Below are 16,291 nucleotides of genomic sequence, written 5' to 3' on the forward strand. Positions count from 1 at the left end.
TGCAGGATCATGATAATGACTAGGTGGGAGAATTGAGTCAAGGAAAAACTGGGTGGATTTATTTGCTCTGAGAAAGGCATCGAATTACAGATGGAACAAAGTAGGAAATATCAGAAAGTGAGAGGAGAGCGGACAGCTGGAAGCATTGAGCGCTGGTCTGAAGAGAAATTTTGCACATTGGGAGAATGAGGAAAATAAGGGTGAAGCAGAAGCCATGCCCAGAAGGGACTGAGAAAGAGAATGAGAAGGCAGTTATGCGTTGCATTGGAAATGAACTCCCCTATGGACAGATCCAGAGGGCTCAGTGGAGACTTGAATTTCTATTCCGTTGTTTGGGGTGTGGAACTGGAGCTCCTTCCAGTGCTCCCTGTGGCAAGACGGGGTCGTGGAGCAGATGGGCTCTCCAGCTGCGTCCAGACTCAGCATGTAATAACATGCTGGCCAGGCCAGGCGTTGGGGTGCATGTACTGGAGACAGAGACGCAGCTTTGTTCCACAGGAGCTTTGAGAATTCGTGCAAGTGACCTAATATGAATGGGGTCAGCCTGAGCCTTTGCAAAACAAGGCCTCGGGTGCACTAAACGTGATCTGAGATGACAAATAACTTTCTTTCCACAGCCAATTCTGATTCATTGGTAGACTCTTTCCAGGGCACTGTGTTGAGAAGGATTTTGAAGTAGGATCTGGGGTCGGTAAGAAAGAATGACATGATTGACATAATTGATTAGCAGTATCTGTCACGGATGCCATGGAGAGCAGAGTGATTCTAAGGCATCCGTCAAGGCTGAGGTCTACTTGTGAGTGTGAGCCCATGTGTTCTTTGTGTGTGCGGTGGATCTTACAAGGAGTGGGATGATTAAATATTTAAAATCTCCAGGAGCGCTTCATACAAAATAGGGACTCTGTAAATGCTTTTGAGTGAATTCTTGAATGAATACAGATGGCTTCTGGTTTTGTCAGAATATAATATGAACAAATTCTTTTCATTTTAACGAATATTTATTTAGTGGCTATAATGGGGCAGGTGCAGGGGGAGGTCCTGGAAATAGAGAGTTTATAGTGAGAGTGTTCCAGCCCTCGGCAAACATGGACTCGGAGGAAATTCCAGAAATGAAAAAACACTGAACTCACCCTGTCCACAGCTGCTGTGGGGTGACTTATACCTTAGAAAGTGTATCCAGGTGGCCTTTCTAAGGTGGAACAGGGCTCAGAGCTCTGTCATTGCTGCTATTTTGCTCTCATCCCTTAATCCTGAAACTCACGGAGGAAGAAAAAACTAAAACACTTCCAGTTGCCTAATTAATTTATTCCAGGCCCTAACTCTCAGTCCATTCATTGAGATTTTAAGGTCTTTGATTTGCAAGCCTTGGTTGTCTGATTCTTCAACCTGTAGCTGGTAAGAGGCAGAAAGTTTTGAGACCGGTGGTGGGGGCGGTGGGGAGTGGAGAATCCTAGAAGGAGCCCTGTGGGCGCCATTAGGAATGAAATTATCAAAGAGACCTTGAAAGAGGAGCCTAAAAACGACAAGCAGGAAAGCAGAGACAAAACCACTGAATACCCAGCCTTAGGGGTAGCTCAGCCCCTTCCAACTCCTGACCCTGCACCACCAGCTGCTGTACAAGATTAGCTAACTAGTCCAAAAAGGCCAGGGGCACGGGGCCAGGGGCATTTCCTGGAGGAGGCAGGCCACTGTCCATGTTATCCCAAAGAAATGTAACTGGAGAGTGGGCTTATTTCGGGCACAAGGCACACAAGCCAGAAACTACATATATAAGGGGTTGTAGATGTGTGCTCACTGTTTGGGTGATGCCCTGCTTAGTCCATTAGCCAAACCAGGTCTGAACAGATAATCCTTGCAAAGAAGCCTGGCTCAGAAACTCCTGGAAGCACCAGTCCTAACCTCTTGGTGAAACAGGAATTAAGCCTATTACACTTCCTGCCTGATGGGAAAGATCGGTGGGCATGCACTGCTGGGCTGGGCCCTTTCGCGTGTTCTCTTGAGGCCACACAAGGGGCACCTCAAGCTTTAGCGCTGCGTGCCCAGGCGGGCAGCAGAATGGTGGCAGCGGGCCGAGGGGGTTCAGGACGGCCTGGGGGGCATGCCGCGAGCGCCCACAGAGCCGGCCTCTCCCCGCAGCCTGCTGCGCATGTGGGAATGAAGGCCCACTGAGGCAGAGCTCCTGATTCTCCGAGAGGCTGGAGACGGGGCTTTCTGGGGTTTTTCCTGTGTAAAATATTGGCAATGGATTCCACTTTTAAAAACACTCTGTGGGTCAAAAAAAAACACTCGTGTGACCTTATTTTTTTTTTTTTGGTCCAAGGATCCGTTCATCCTCTTCCAGCAGCCTTGTTTGATCTCTGTCTCTCCTCCTGTGTGCACAAGGAAACCAGTGCATGGAGCGGTGTGGTGATCTCCCAAAGGCCCCAGACCTGGGGGCCAGCGGCGCTCAGAAGCTGTGCGCCCTCTCTGTACGGGCTGTCTTACAGGGTATATGTAAAGTTTCAGGATCGTTCAGTTTTGCCATCTGTAGCCATCCTGGCCAAGCTGAGCTATTCCACTGCAAAGCAGTCTCTGAGCCGCTGTGCCCCGGGGGAAAATGAGCGTCACTCCTCAGAAGGGCTTCCTCCCCAGGGACCCATCTGGGCGCCCCAGCACTGACATGAGTCAGGGCAGGGGGTGCTTGTCGGAGTCGGGAATGTGGTACAAGCCCTGAGTCATGGTGCTCACAGCTCTTATGTCCCCATCACAAGCGGAAATTCATCACCTTGTCCTTTTTATTTAAAAGAAAAAAGACATTTCATAATACAGAAGTTTCAAAAGACAAATACAGCAAAGACTGTTTGCCTGTTACTAAACTTAAGATATGAAGCGTCTTAAATTTAGTAAGCTGCAAGCCCTGTGTGCCTCTCTCTGACCATATCTTCCTCTGGAAGTTGGTGCTGCATTCCCTCAGCTAAGAGCCATTGTTTACACACCCTCAAGTGTGCACAAGTGCGTGTGCAGCCATAGCCACGCACAGAGCTTCCACTTTTCCTCACAGGGCGTTATTTGCACCTTCGCGTTCAGTCCCTGGTTTCGCCCAGTCTCCTCTGCAGTGAGCCCTTTATGCAGGAGAAGCGGGGCCCTCCCGGGGGGTAGGGAGTGGGCCAAGGTCACCCAGCAGTGGCTGAGCCGGGCTTGCACCCCGGGCCTCGGTGTGCTCCGAGGCACCGTCTCCCCACGCTTCGGGCCCTCGGCTCCCGCGCGCTTAGGGCTGCCCAGTCACAGTAGTGGACGAGCCGCGGCGGGGAAGCCGTTCGTGCCTGCACCGAAAAGATCAAGGCTCTGTTGGAATTTGCTTTTCCGATTGCCTTAATGTATTCTGTTTCCCTTTAAAAGTCTCTCATTAATTGACAGTGCTCCCTGCCCAATCAGTTTCTTTGAGTGTTTCCCCCTTTAAAGCTGAGGGTGGGTGGCATTTACGTTTTGACTTGTTTAGGAAATTGGTATTGGCATTTTCTGCGAGTCCTGCCTTCTTCAGTGAGTTTCATTGCTCTGCTAGACGCTCCGACTGGAAGGGAGATGCGGCCTAATTAAAAATTGGAAGCTGGCAAATTTCACTTTAGGTTGTTCCTGTGTGCTTTTGGCAGGAATTGATGCAATTATTGATCAAATAAAATTGCTGTCCAAAAGAACAGTTTCTTTTCCTGTTTTTTAAAAAGAAAGCAGCAAGATATTTGTCATTGAAATAAACCGTTACTTCACAGATGTAGGAATAACGTGAAAACCAGGTAAGTTTTGTCAAAATGAAGAATTACATGTATTTTAAAATCTAAATGCTGCTGTTTTTTTTTTTCTTAATGAAAGAATAAATTGGACTTCTAATTTATTGCTGGGCTAAAAAACACTGTGCTAGACTCAGTTATCATTGAGTAATAACTCAATAATGCTTGTCAAATTGAACTGAATTGAAAAGATGTCAAAACACAATCACCCTTAACCAGTCTTTACAGTAAAACAGCCAACTGTGGAGCTTTCGCACGTATATAATATTGATGGAGTCCTCAAGAAAACGTAAGAGTGCTTTTTGTCTTTTCTAAGAAAATCGCATGATTCACAAACTGTGGGGAATACTGGGGATCAAGTTCTCAAGTCAGGGTTGTGTTTTGCGTGGTGGATTTCTCAGTCCAGAGCCCCTCCATCAGGATGCATCTTGGCTCAGGTGCCTGTTTCCTGGGGCAAGAAAAGCTCCAGAATCACAAATCCTCTGTCCAAGTCAACCCGAACCTTGACCGAAACGATTCCCTCCAAAGGTTTTGTTCTCCAGTCATCTTCAGGTTATGCTTTTCTACATAGAGATTCCCTCTGCCCTCAGCCTGTGTTTCTGGACTGGCAGCAGAGCCCCCCACGTGCTCTGACCAGGAGGAGGGAGGGGGCGGAGTGGGGTCAGGGGGCAGGGGCTGGTAATTAGGAGGGGACTTGCCTCCACCAGCCCCATCTAGAAGCTGCTTCCCATGCCAGCCTGCCCCTTGCACCCTACTCCAAGAAAGCAGAGCCTTGCATGCAGATTTACTTTGCCAAGTGATTCCAGAAAACAGGTTTGGGGGGCTGGGTGGAATGAAACAGGAAGGAGGAAAAGCCAATGCACTCTTAAGTGTGTCCCCATGGAGGGCAACTGGGGCTCAGTTTCTCTGGGATCTTCTGAGGAGCCATGGAAAAGACATATCCATTACAACTTTCTGCAGTGCTGGAAGGGGTCTCTGTATGTCCAATACTGTATCTACTAACCACACGTGATTAGTGGGTGCTTGAAATGTGGCCAGTGAGACCAAGGAACTGAATTTGCCACTGTATCTAATTTTAATTACTTTAAGCTATTTAAATAGGCGTGTGCAGCTAGTGCTACGATACTGGATAGGGCCTGTGTAGAAGGTGCTTTCAAGTTGTCCGCCTGAGGCATGGAAAAGGGTGGCAGCCCTGGCTCCTGCTGCCTCTGGGGGGTTAAGCCTCCCACTTATAGGTGGGCCTGCGAAGGTGCAGGTGGGCCCTTCAGGAAACCTTATGCTACTCCCCTGCATCAGAGTAGCCTCCTGCAGAAAGCAAGAGCCCTGGGGTGCAGCTGAGGCAGAAGCTGGCAGGACCCTGCTGCATGAAGATGATGGCAACAGACGTAGCCAGAGCTGGGCTTCTCAAATGTGGGCACGTCCTCAACGTTGTTAAAATGCAGCTCACTGATCCCTGCCCATAGAGCTTTTGATGCAGTGCATCTGGAGTGAGGCCCGAAAATGTGCATTTCTAACATGTTTCCTTGGTGCTGCTGGTCAGCTGACCACATTTCCAGAATTGGCCAGCTGGAAGATGGGTGTCAGAGCTAGTGACATCAATCATCCACTTTTGCCCAGGGCAGAGGGAGTTCCCAGGACATGAGAATTTCAGTGCTAAATCCAGAATAGCCCCAGACAAAGGAGGACAGGTCTGTCAGCCGTTTGGGTGCGGTCCCACTCACCTCCCACGGTGTTTATGGAACGGGGGTGGGGGGGGGATTGCAATGCTTGTAGAATTGTAGCGGTGTTGCTTTGAGATACGCTGTTTTGCCAACAGCAGGGAGTTCAGAAGGCCCCTGGTGTGACAGCCTGGAGCCAAGTCCCCTCCCTGCAGGCACCGAGTGCTGCCCCTGGTGAGGAAACCAGCCTCTCTGTCCGGGTCCTGACTCTACTCGTGGTGACACTGGCAACCCGTGGGGTGGGCCATAGGTCAGAGGCCTTTTATTTGTACCTGGCTGTGGGTTTCTTTCTTTTTCAGGTGGTGTTTCTGAGGAGAACTGGAGACAGTTTGGACTATTTCTCCTTCTTTACAAATCTTTTACTTATTTTGTTGATTGTCTTCTCTGTTCAACCTTACAAAGATGTGTTTGATGGGGAATGGGCAGGCAAGAGGGGCACAAAGCTTGCTGCCTGCTCCCAGCGATGTCCCTGACAAATTGGGGATAGAAGGATGGTTTGACACTGTCCGTCCCCAACTCCCAATCTGTCAGACAGACAGATACACATGCAGCCTGTCTACCGGTGGCCCGGCAGTGTGTCTGCCCATCTCCTTTCTCAGCCCCGGGCTGTTGAGACCCTGAGGGCAGTGTCTGTCTCATCTCAATCCCTGTTTCCAGCATTCAGCTCAGAGCCTGGAGGCCAACACAGGTGATTGCTGAAGGGGGCTGGGGGTGCAGCAGGTCCTGGAGGCTGCTGGGCAGGCACTGATCCTTTGGGATGGGTCGGCTTGGTGGCGATGGGGAGGTAAGAGGCAAGCTTTCCACACCAGGAAGCAGCATCAGCCAGGGCATGCAGGTGGAGAGGTCTTGGAGGGATGAAGATTAGGGACAATAAAATCTGTCCAGCCTCCTGAGTTTTGAGGCTATTGTATGATTTGTTAAGGCGTTCTTTAAAATCTGTCCAGTTAATGAAATATTACTAAATGATACAAAGCAGTAATAATCAATGCACACAGCATGGATGAGTTTCCAAGTCATTTATGCTCAGTGAAAGAACTCAGGCCAAAAGAAAAGTACTAACAGTATGGTTCCACTTACATAGAATTCTGAAAAACACAAACTAATATCTGAAGCCAGAAAGCAGATCGGTGGCTGTTTAATAATGGGAGCAGATGGGAGCGATGGATTACTTAGGGGCATAGGAAACTTTTGGGAGTGATGGAAATGCTTACCTTGATTGTGGAGATGGTCCATTAATATAAAGCGAAACCATAACAGTGATAGGAGTTCAGGAAACAGTTTATTTTCCTAAGTGAAGGGAAGGCTGAACATATGCCAATCCATGTAATCCTCACACAATCCAGTGATGTCGGTGGTAAATTCCCATCTTACAAATGCTGAACTAAGGTTCAGCGATGTCCAGTGACTTCCCCAGGGTCATACAGCTTCTGAGTGATGGGAAGAGCCAGAATTCAAACCTACGGCTGTCTGACCTCCCAGTCTGTGAGACCGGTGCTCCATCGGTGCCTCTCCAAGGCGGTCCTCCAGCCGAGAGCAGGTCTCCCTGCTCAGGAGAGAGGAGGAGGAACTGGCAGGTCCGGAGGCCCTTCAGAGCCTCAGAGGACTCAACTTCTCATTCTTCAAAGGGCGTGCGGGTGGGGGAGGGGTCTGCCTTTGATTATCAAAGTGACTTTAGCTCAAGTGTTTTAACCCAGCCAACTGATCTCCAGTTCTTTCCTCTTCTCATAGGTGAGTCTCAACCTTAGTTTGAAAAGCAAGCTTAGTAGAACAGGAGGCAGAGAGTGGAAAACTTACATTGGGAGACACACCTACTGTAAGGCTCGAACATTCAATCATGAACATGTATAACATGAACAGAAATTTGAAATTAAGGAATGTAAGAAAGGAGGGTGGGGAAAAGGGTTGGAATAAAGGAAAATAAAAGGGAAGAGATGGAAGGATCAGTGTACAACCAACCATTCTCCTGGACCTTCCTCTCCCCACACCAGCCCCCACAGTCCTAGCAGGCAAGGACTGATGGTTCCATCCATTCCCTAGGGTCTCTCAAACATCCAGTTGTTCTGGAAAGGATTTGGTTGCAATCACTGGACACAGCTTCCTAGATATTTTAGAAAGGGTCTTCATCAATGCTGGCTGACATAGAGTGCAGCTGAATACATTTATTCAGCCTCCCAGGGCCAAGACATAATTTCTTAGGCTTGTGTAGTGGATTGAGGAAATGATCCATTGTGTTGATTTCCCTTCTGCTCACTGTGCCTCAGTTAGCAGCCCCTGGCTCCCACCTACCATTAATCAGACACTGATTAATCCATAGGTGGGGAAGGTCCATCTGGCTCTGAGGAGGGTGTGGCATTCTCCAGAGTCGCCTGAATGAGCTGTATGACCCTGGGGAAGTCACCTCTTTGTGATGCCGTTAGCAATGCGGTGGAAGGGCGGTCCGTGGGCACCTTCCAAAGGTTTTATATGAAATGACTGTGAACCAGGTTTGGACACTGATTAATCCGTAGGTGGGGAAGGTCCATCTGGCTCTGAGGAGGGTGTGGTGTTCTCCAGAGTCACCTGAATGAACTGGATTCTTTCCTTTCCATCCTTCAAACCCACCTCTCTCATCACCTCTTCTGGGCACCCTCCCCACACACACCTCCTCTCCCACCCCATGCCCTGTGACTCCTCACTGGGTCGTGCTGCCACTATTCCACTGCTGCCCTGGTCACAGTGGCTGAAATGGTCTGGAATCTCCACTGGGCACCCCTGAGAAGAGGGATCGGGTTATTCCTCCTTCTGTCCACAGACCCCAGCTCAGAGTAATCCCGAAACAGCGCGTCTTGGTCGAGTGCTCACTCTGTGCCAGGCGTGGTTCCAAGGGCTTCGCCTCTATCCCATCCTTTAATCTTCAGAAATGTATAAGATAATCTATATTATTATCCCTATTATATAAATGGGGAAATTGAGGCACATAGAAGTTCTTGTACGAGTTTACACAGAAGTCAAAGGGCTGGTAATTCAAACCTCCATTGGGTCAGAGTTCAGTTTCATAGTTTGTTGAGTTCCACTGGGCTGTAGTTTTAGAAATCGTGGTCTTTCTTCCATGTACACAGTTCTGTTTTTAGCTGGTCAAAAAAGTGAAGCCAAAGGAACAGCACACACTGGGGTCATAGTCTACTCCATGGCACGGTCCCATCTGTCGCACAATGCCAGCTGGTGCTCCATCCTACTTCAGACCTTTCTGGGGCTCCCTGTTGCCTTCTGAGCAAAGGCCAAACTCGGTAATAAACCTTCAGATGCTTCTTCAACAGATGCAATGACTGGCACACGCTGGTGGACTTAATACTTGAACAAATGAATGAATGAATGTACCAAAATGATGTATTTGCATGAGGAGGCAGAGTTCATCATTGGCTGCTTTTCCAAATCATATCTCTGTCAACTTGATCATGAACTAAAAATACAACTCAGTCAATAGTCTCATAGGTAGGATTCTTAAGCACCAGATAAGATTTAAAAACCCAAAACACAGGATTTTATCAGGATCTTCACATATTCAAAATAATGTCCAAATTTCCAATTGAGTCATGTGAACTTGTTTTCAGATCGGAAACAGGACTTGTGAGGCATGTGAACTTGTCTCCCAAGTATCTTTGACTGATTAGATCTAAACAACATTTTAAAGGCTTTTAGAACTGGACTTTATCTAAAACATGGAGAAATAAGAATCAAAAATCTCTTAGTATTCTAATTTTTTTAGTAGGTGTCAGAAAAGGTATTCATCCTCTTTTTTTTTTTTTTGGCATTTTAAAGGTGACAGTAGATTCTGGACTTGCCTCTGAACACTATTTGTTGAAGTGTTTTAGTCTAGTTTTGAGCATGTGATCGAATTCAATCAGGTACCACCAGGTACCCCCCGGGGAGGGAGTGGGGTGCTGGGACTGCAGGGAACTTCACGGTGAGTAAAGAGGACAGGTCTCTGTCTTCAGGAAGCTTCCCGTGCTTGGAGAAGACAGGTGTGAAAGAGGGTGGTAACACAGTGAGAGGGGCTGCAAAGTGCTTCAAAGCTTCAGGAAGGAAGTGACTGATTGGGCTGTGAAGGACTAGATCACCTTGGAGGGGAGGCATTGAAGGACAGAAGGAGACATTTCTGCATGTGCAGAGAAGGAGGAATGGGGGAAGAGAAGAGCATCCCCGTGACTTGTTCTAATAAGTTCACGGTCTCTGGGGGAAACAGACACAGACACACTCAATCATAGCACAAACCTACAGATGACAGAAGAGATTTCCTGACTGAGGTCTTCCCAGACCCTGGCTCAGCCTGCACTTCCAGGCGGAGAATAGATACACAGTGTATAAGGTTCACACCTTCTTCCCTGGTCTCAACCCCACGTTAGCCTCTACTCCTCTAGCTAATGGCCCCACTTCATGTCATTGTGGAAACTGAAGCCATCTGAAGACAGTGCCCTTATCTTCCTGTCTCTTTAGGGGAAGGAGTGTCCCTGCTGTTGTCTGGCCAGTGTCTCCACCTGAGTCTGCAGTAACACCTTCATCTTCATCCTCGCCTCTTCTGATCATTCCCATCAGCTTGAAGATAGGCTCGACTACCTAATAATAAAATTAATTTAAATTCCTCCTTTCTTCATATCACCCACCCTTCAGCTACATCCAAAGTTCTCTACCTCTCTTCTCAGCCAAACGTCGCTCACCTCTCGGTACCCAGGTTTCTCTCAGTGAAAGGGGACTAACATTAATAATCAGCCCCTAAGGTTGTTGAAAACCTAAATCAGTTAATCCATGTAAAGCTCATAGGAAGTGCTTGGCCCACGATAGGCTCTCACTGTATGTTATTTGTAAATCTTCAACAAGTTGCCTATGCTTGTTGCCTCTACCTCCTTGCTTTATCACTCCTCACTCCCCTCTGCCCTGTCCTCCCTTCCTAACACAAAGTGGAAATTGCTTTTACCAAGGTCATCAGTGAAATACATGAAGCTGAATCGGATCAGCGCTTCCCTGTCCAAACCCCATTGAACCTCTTCCATCATTCAAAACAGTGACTGCTCCATTTGTTTGAAATATTTTCCTCTCTTGAGTTCTGTGATTCTATTGGCTCATTGAAAGTTCCTTCTCAACCTCCTGCACTCCCTTCTTTTTTCCACCAGAAAGCCAAATATTAGTGAGTCCTAGAGCTCACTTTATCCACTGCTTAAATTATTTTCCTCAAAGTTATCATTTGGTCCCATCTACATGCTGACCATTTTCACCACTCTCCAGGCCAGATCTCTCTTGACAACTCCAAACTCATAGATCCGCCTGCCAACTTGACATCTCTACCTAGCTGTCTCAAAAGCACCTCAAATCCAATTTATCAGAGCTAGAGCTATGTGCCTTCCTCTACCCCAGATGGCTTTCTACAGTCCTCCCATCTGAAAAAACAAGCTTCCAACCACTCAAATTCAGTATCATTCTAGATTCCTCCCAACCCATACATACCCTCCATGCCCATCTTATCAGTTCCAGTGTTAAACATATCTCAAATCGGTGCACTCCTCTCCATCCCCACAGCCAATCCACCCACGCCTGAATGGCCTCGTGAGCCTCCTAACTGGTCCCCCGGCTTCCACTCTCCCCCTCCTCAGTGCATTCTCCACTCGAAGCTGGGGTGATCTTTTCAAAGCAAAAATCAGATCACTTGCTCCCCTGCTTCAGTATTTCAAAGACTTCTAAACTTCACCTCCTGAAGGGCTGCCTCTACAGACTCTTCTCTCACCACCCATCCTCCTGTTCACTGCACTGCAGACCCCTGGCCTCCTCTCATCCTTCCCGCAGGGTTGGTCTATACACATGATGCTTCCTCTGATGGATGTGGTTGCCTCATTCTTCTCTTGGCTGGCAGCCGGTTCCTTCCTGCTATGAATCTCATGGCTCAAACATCTCCTCTTCAATTAGACTTTCTCTGGCCACCCTTCATAAGTGGCCTTACCCATTAACTGTGGTCTATATTTGCTTGTTTCTTTTCTGTCTGTCCCACTAAAATAGAGGACTCCTGTATTTCCGAGCTCTCCAGGGAAACAGAACCCACTGAAAATTTATAAATTTTGTGTGTATTATAGGAATTGGCTCACACATTTGTGGGGATGGGCAAGTCCAAATTCCATAGAATAGACCACAAGCTGGGAACTCCGAGATTTCAATGAATTCCCCAGGACAAGCTGGCTAGCTAACTGAAATGGCACTGGAAATTCTTCCTTCTGACCACTGAAATAATCAATTCTCCCTTTAAGGCCTTCAGCTTATTGGATGCTACATCTCTCATTGCTGAAGGCAATCAGCCATAGATGCAATCAACTGACTAATTACTTAAATTCACATAATAGCCTCACAGTAACAATCAGGCCAGTGCTTGCTTGATGAAACACCTGGATAGTGTAACCTAACCAAGTAGATACACGAACTTAACCTTCACACACCTTATGTGCAGGAACATTATATTCCTTGAACACCACTGTTCAAGCATATAGCATAACACTGGACATGCAACATTTCCTACTTGTTGAAGGGTCAACAAATTGATGACTCTTCACTGAAGCTGTAACCTTCATCTCTATTTATCCTAACATTTCTGAGTGCCTATTTGAACAACTGCTTACTACTAAAGAATAGAATCATATAGGATTCAGAGTCAAAAGTCTTCTCTTCAAACACATATTCCAATCTTTATTAGCCAAGTTGCTTAACCTCTCTCGGGCTCAGTTTCACCATTTGCCACATAAGGGTAAAGAGTAATGGCATATCCCTCAGACAGAGGCTTTATAAATTACAGAGAACTTTTCTAATAGTAGTTATGACTGAAGAAACCAGTGTTTGGATTTCACTGACTACAAATTGTTTAGTCTTTCATGAAAACAAGTGAGACTGGGCCTCTGGTTGGGGGTTGGCCTGGAGTCACCTGTGTCCTCAAGGCCCAGGCAGTTAGAAAACTGTTCCCAGAGGTTTAGAGTAGACATGAACTGAAAGTTGTTGGACTCAGAACCAAAATGGAATATTTATAGGCAAACCAAGCTGAGAGAATTGGAATCAAACTTTATTTCTCTTCTCCCTTTCTCCTTAACAATACCATTTCTAGTCAATTTGCTCAAGCCAAGTCTTCAGGGAGAAACGATAATTAGGGTTTCCTGAATGAAGTAGGTTTTGAACAGGTATTCGAAGGTGGTTCATTGGGTTGATGAGACGATGAGCTCTCTAGTCTAGACTGAAGGGACAGAGAGTGAATAGAGAAGAGAAATTAGGCAGCACCCAGTGGGCTGAGGGAAGGGAGTGGGGTGGGGCCACTCCTTGGTCTGTCCAACTTGAGTAGCCCCTGTGCATTCCCACTCTACCCCCAAGTACAAATGTGTGGCCTCCAAGCTGCAGAGTCCTCCCCAGTCTCATGGGTGGGCTGTGAAGGAGCCATTCCCAGGGCAGGGAATCTATATTTCATATGCATCTATCACATGGGCTTAACCCTGGAAATGTCAGAAGGCCCACAGGCTGAGCTGAGCTGAGCCATGATGATCGTGGCCTGAATGAGGAATAGAAGGGCAATTGAGGGTCTCTAGAACTTTGATGATGAGTGGATGAAGGAGAAAAGAAATCGAGAGGGTCCTAGGACTGTCATCCTGAGAGGTGAGGAAAGTGTTGATGTCATTTACTGAAGATGGGAACCCCAGGAGGCCTGACGCTCGGGTACCCTGACAATTTTCTTCTTATCTCATTGGGTCCAAAGCATTGATGCCCACATCTCACATGCCTTGAGCCAGTACCTGCCTGGCTCCTTCTTGGTCAAAGACCAAGGTCGCTTTTTCTTTTCTCTTCACTGTTCTCTCTCTTTCCCTTATCTACATGGCTTTCCTCAATTTTATGAATGCTCAAGAGTTTCAAGAACTAGAATAGTGGGGAAAATATAAGATCCAAAGTTAGGAGACTTAGGTCCACTTTCACCCTATAAAAGCACTGTCTTTGGGCTCCATTTACTGATTTCTGAAAGGGGCAATTGGACCGAAGGGTCTCAGCAATGCCTCTGATATGATTCTTGGGCTATAGCATGTTGGAAAGAATGGACCATAGTCTGTGAAATCAGAGGTCTTGAATCGGTCACTAACTATGACCATGAAGGAGTTACCTAGTCTCTGAGCTTTAATTTATTCCATTGGCAATTAGAGAAATAATACCTACCTAGTCGAGTAATTATGATGTGTAAATAGAGGTATCCTTAGTCACAATGATATTGTAGTTGCAACGAAATTGTTCTGTACTACCAAACAACCCGCAAATCTCAGTGGATTAAAATAACAGAAGTTTATTTTCCATTCTTGGCCCATGTCTGCATTGGGTTCTGTTCCTAGTATTTCTCCCTTGGGACCCCAGGCTGAGGTCATCCCTACCTGTAAGGACACCATGGCCACCATCTTGTGGAATGGGGAAGGCAAAGTGACACATTTCTCCCCCACTCTCTAGGCTTCTGCCTACAAGTGACACCTATCACTTCTGCTTACATTTCATTGTCCACAGTTAATGGCCACCACTAGATTCATGGGGGGTATAAAAATATTATCTTTCCATGTGCTTAGAAGAAGGGGAAGCAGACATGCTTTGTGAGCTGCCCTAGCGACTATGCAAGGGAGGTTAGGAAAATGCAGGCACGTGTCTTGTGAACATGGGGTACAGAAGCTGGGCTCATCCCTGCGCCCTGGCCATAGGTGGAGATCCATCTGCAACTCTGGAGTCAGAATCCCAGGGTTTCCATCCCAACCCCAACCCCCTCACTAACTAGATGTGTGATTCCATGCAAGTTCTGAAACCTCCCTGTGCCTCAGTGTCTTCACTTGTAAAATAGGAATAATCAAGGTGCCCACCTTACAGCTGCTGAGAATTAGCTGCAAAGGGCTTAGAAGAATATCTCGCGCAGTGAGTGCTCAGCAGTGTAAGCAATCACAGGCTGCTGGGAGCCTCCCCTGAAAACTGCAGACTCCCCCAGGAACTGCAGCTACTCGTGTCCACCTCAGAGCTGAGAGCAGGTTGGATACAAGAGAGCAGTTATTCTTGAAGGAGAGGTGCTATTCCAGGGGTTCTGTTTGTTCTCTGAGCAGAAACTTGAGTGGGATGAGAAGGGGGTGATCACAGGAGTATCTCACCGATGAGGGAGAAGGCAAGTGCAAAGCCGTGGGAGGCTGAAATGAGCTCAACTGACCCATGGTAGGAACTGCTATGAAAAAACGTAATCCTAAGAAATCTGACTTTAGCTAATCTATTGCACGCAACATGCCCATAGCAGTAACGGTCCTAATCCATTGCTTATGCAAACCACTTTACAGTTTCCCAATAATTTTCACAGTTATTCTGTCTTTTATCCCTCCTGATAATTCTGGCAAGTAGCTATTGTCATTCTCGTTTTTTAGCCAGTGGGGAAGCAGAGATTCCATGGGGTCAGGAGACCAATTTTCACCCCTACATTTCATACAATGTATGAGTGTATAAACCCCTCGCTATCAAAGCATTCATTTTCTTTCTCCCTCTCTCTCTTTCACGCTGTCTAAAATTTTCTAGCCATGCCTGTTTTGCCAGTTTTCTAGGAAAAAAGCAATATCTTGTTTTTTATATATTCATTTTACTACAAGCATAAATGGTCAAATGTTCATATTTTCAAATATTTATTGGCCATTCATATTTCTTCGGTGAACTGCCTATTTGTTTTCTTTAACTACTTTTTGTTGCTGTTGTTGTGATGGTGTTGAACTTTTCCTCGTGGCTTTGAAATCTGACTGCACATGAGGGATTTTAGCCTTTTATCCATCATGTCAGTTAAAATATTTCCCCCGGTTTTGACATTTGTCATTCTTCCTTGTTTATCATAGTTTTCCCTGTCCAGATCTATACTGAAATCGATCAGATTTTTTTGTGGTTTTGCCTTCCTTACTTCAAAATTGTACAAATATATATGTTTATGTACATATAAATCTTTGGTCTATCTGAAGTTTGTTTTGGTGTTAAAAAATGACAGATCTAGCTTTATTTCCTACGCCCTGCAAAAGTGGTACAACTGACCCCCCTCTGTTGTCTGGTTCTTCTCTGCACCTGCAGCCCCTCCAAGCTCATTTACAGTTGAGAGTGCAGCCCTTATACTGGATGCATTTTTGAATCCTCCGTGCTCTTCCCCTGACCTACAGACCCCTATTTTGAACACTGCAGCTTTAACTGTCGTAGGGTCTGCAAGGAGAATCACCCTCCTTTCTCTTCCACTTCTGTAGTTTTCTGTCACTTCTCATATATTTATCTGTGAAGATGCTTTTTAGAATCACTAGATTGGTTCCCAAAAATATATCCTGCGGGAAAGTCGATTGAGATGGGGTATATGGATTTAAAATGTAGATCCCTACTGGTAAATTGCCCTCTGGAAAGTTTGAACTAATTTTCATTCTCACTGTTTTACTTCCTCTTCTGCCCACATCAGGCATTATCCCTCTTTATCTGTTCTCACAGTGAAAAAAATCACAATCCCACTGTCATTTTAATTTGCATTCCTTTGATTACTAATAAGGTTGAGCATCTTTTCAAATGTGGATTCCCTGTTCATTTCCTTTCCCATTTTAACTGCAGTTCCCATCGTTTTCTTACTGATTTGTAAGAGCTCTTTATAAATGAATGATATCAAACCTTTGTCATATACAATGCAAATACTTTCCTTAATTTATTTGACTTTTAAGTTTGTTTTCCCTGCAGAAGTTTTTGAATGTTTATGTTGTGCCTGACGCATAATAGGAGCTAATAAATACTAGTCGAATTGAA

At 46.3% G+C, this 16,291-nt stretch overlaps 1 protein-coding gene across 1 annotated transcript in view; it reads left to right on the forward strand.

Moving 5' to 3' along the window:
- The window catches only part of CLSTN2 (calsyntenin 2), a 431,086-nt gene that overhangs the window by 154,891 nt on the left and 259,904 nt on the right, over positions 1-16,291 (forward strand). The window lies entirely within an intron of this gene.

The sequence above is a fragment of the Tamandua tetradactyla genome, chromosome 15, assembly GCF_023851605.1.
Source record: "Tamandua tetradactyla isolate mTamTet1 chromosome 15, mTamTet1.pri, whole genome shotgun sequence".
NCBI lineage: Eukaryota > Metazoa > Chordata > Mammalia > Pilosa > Myrmecophagidae > Tamandua > Tamandua tetradactyla.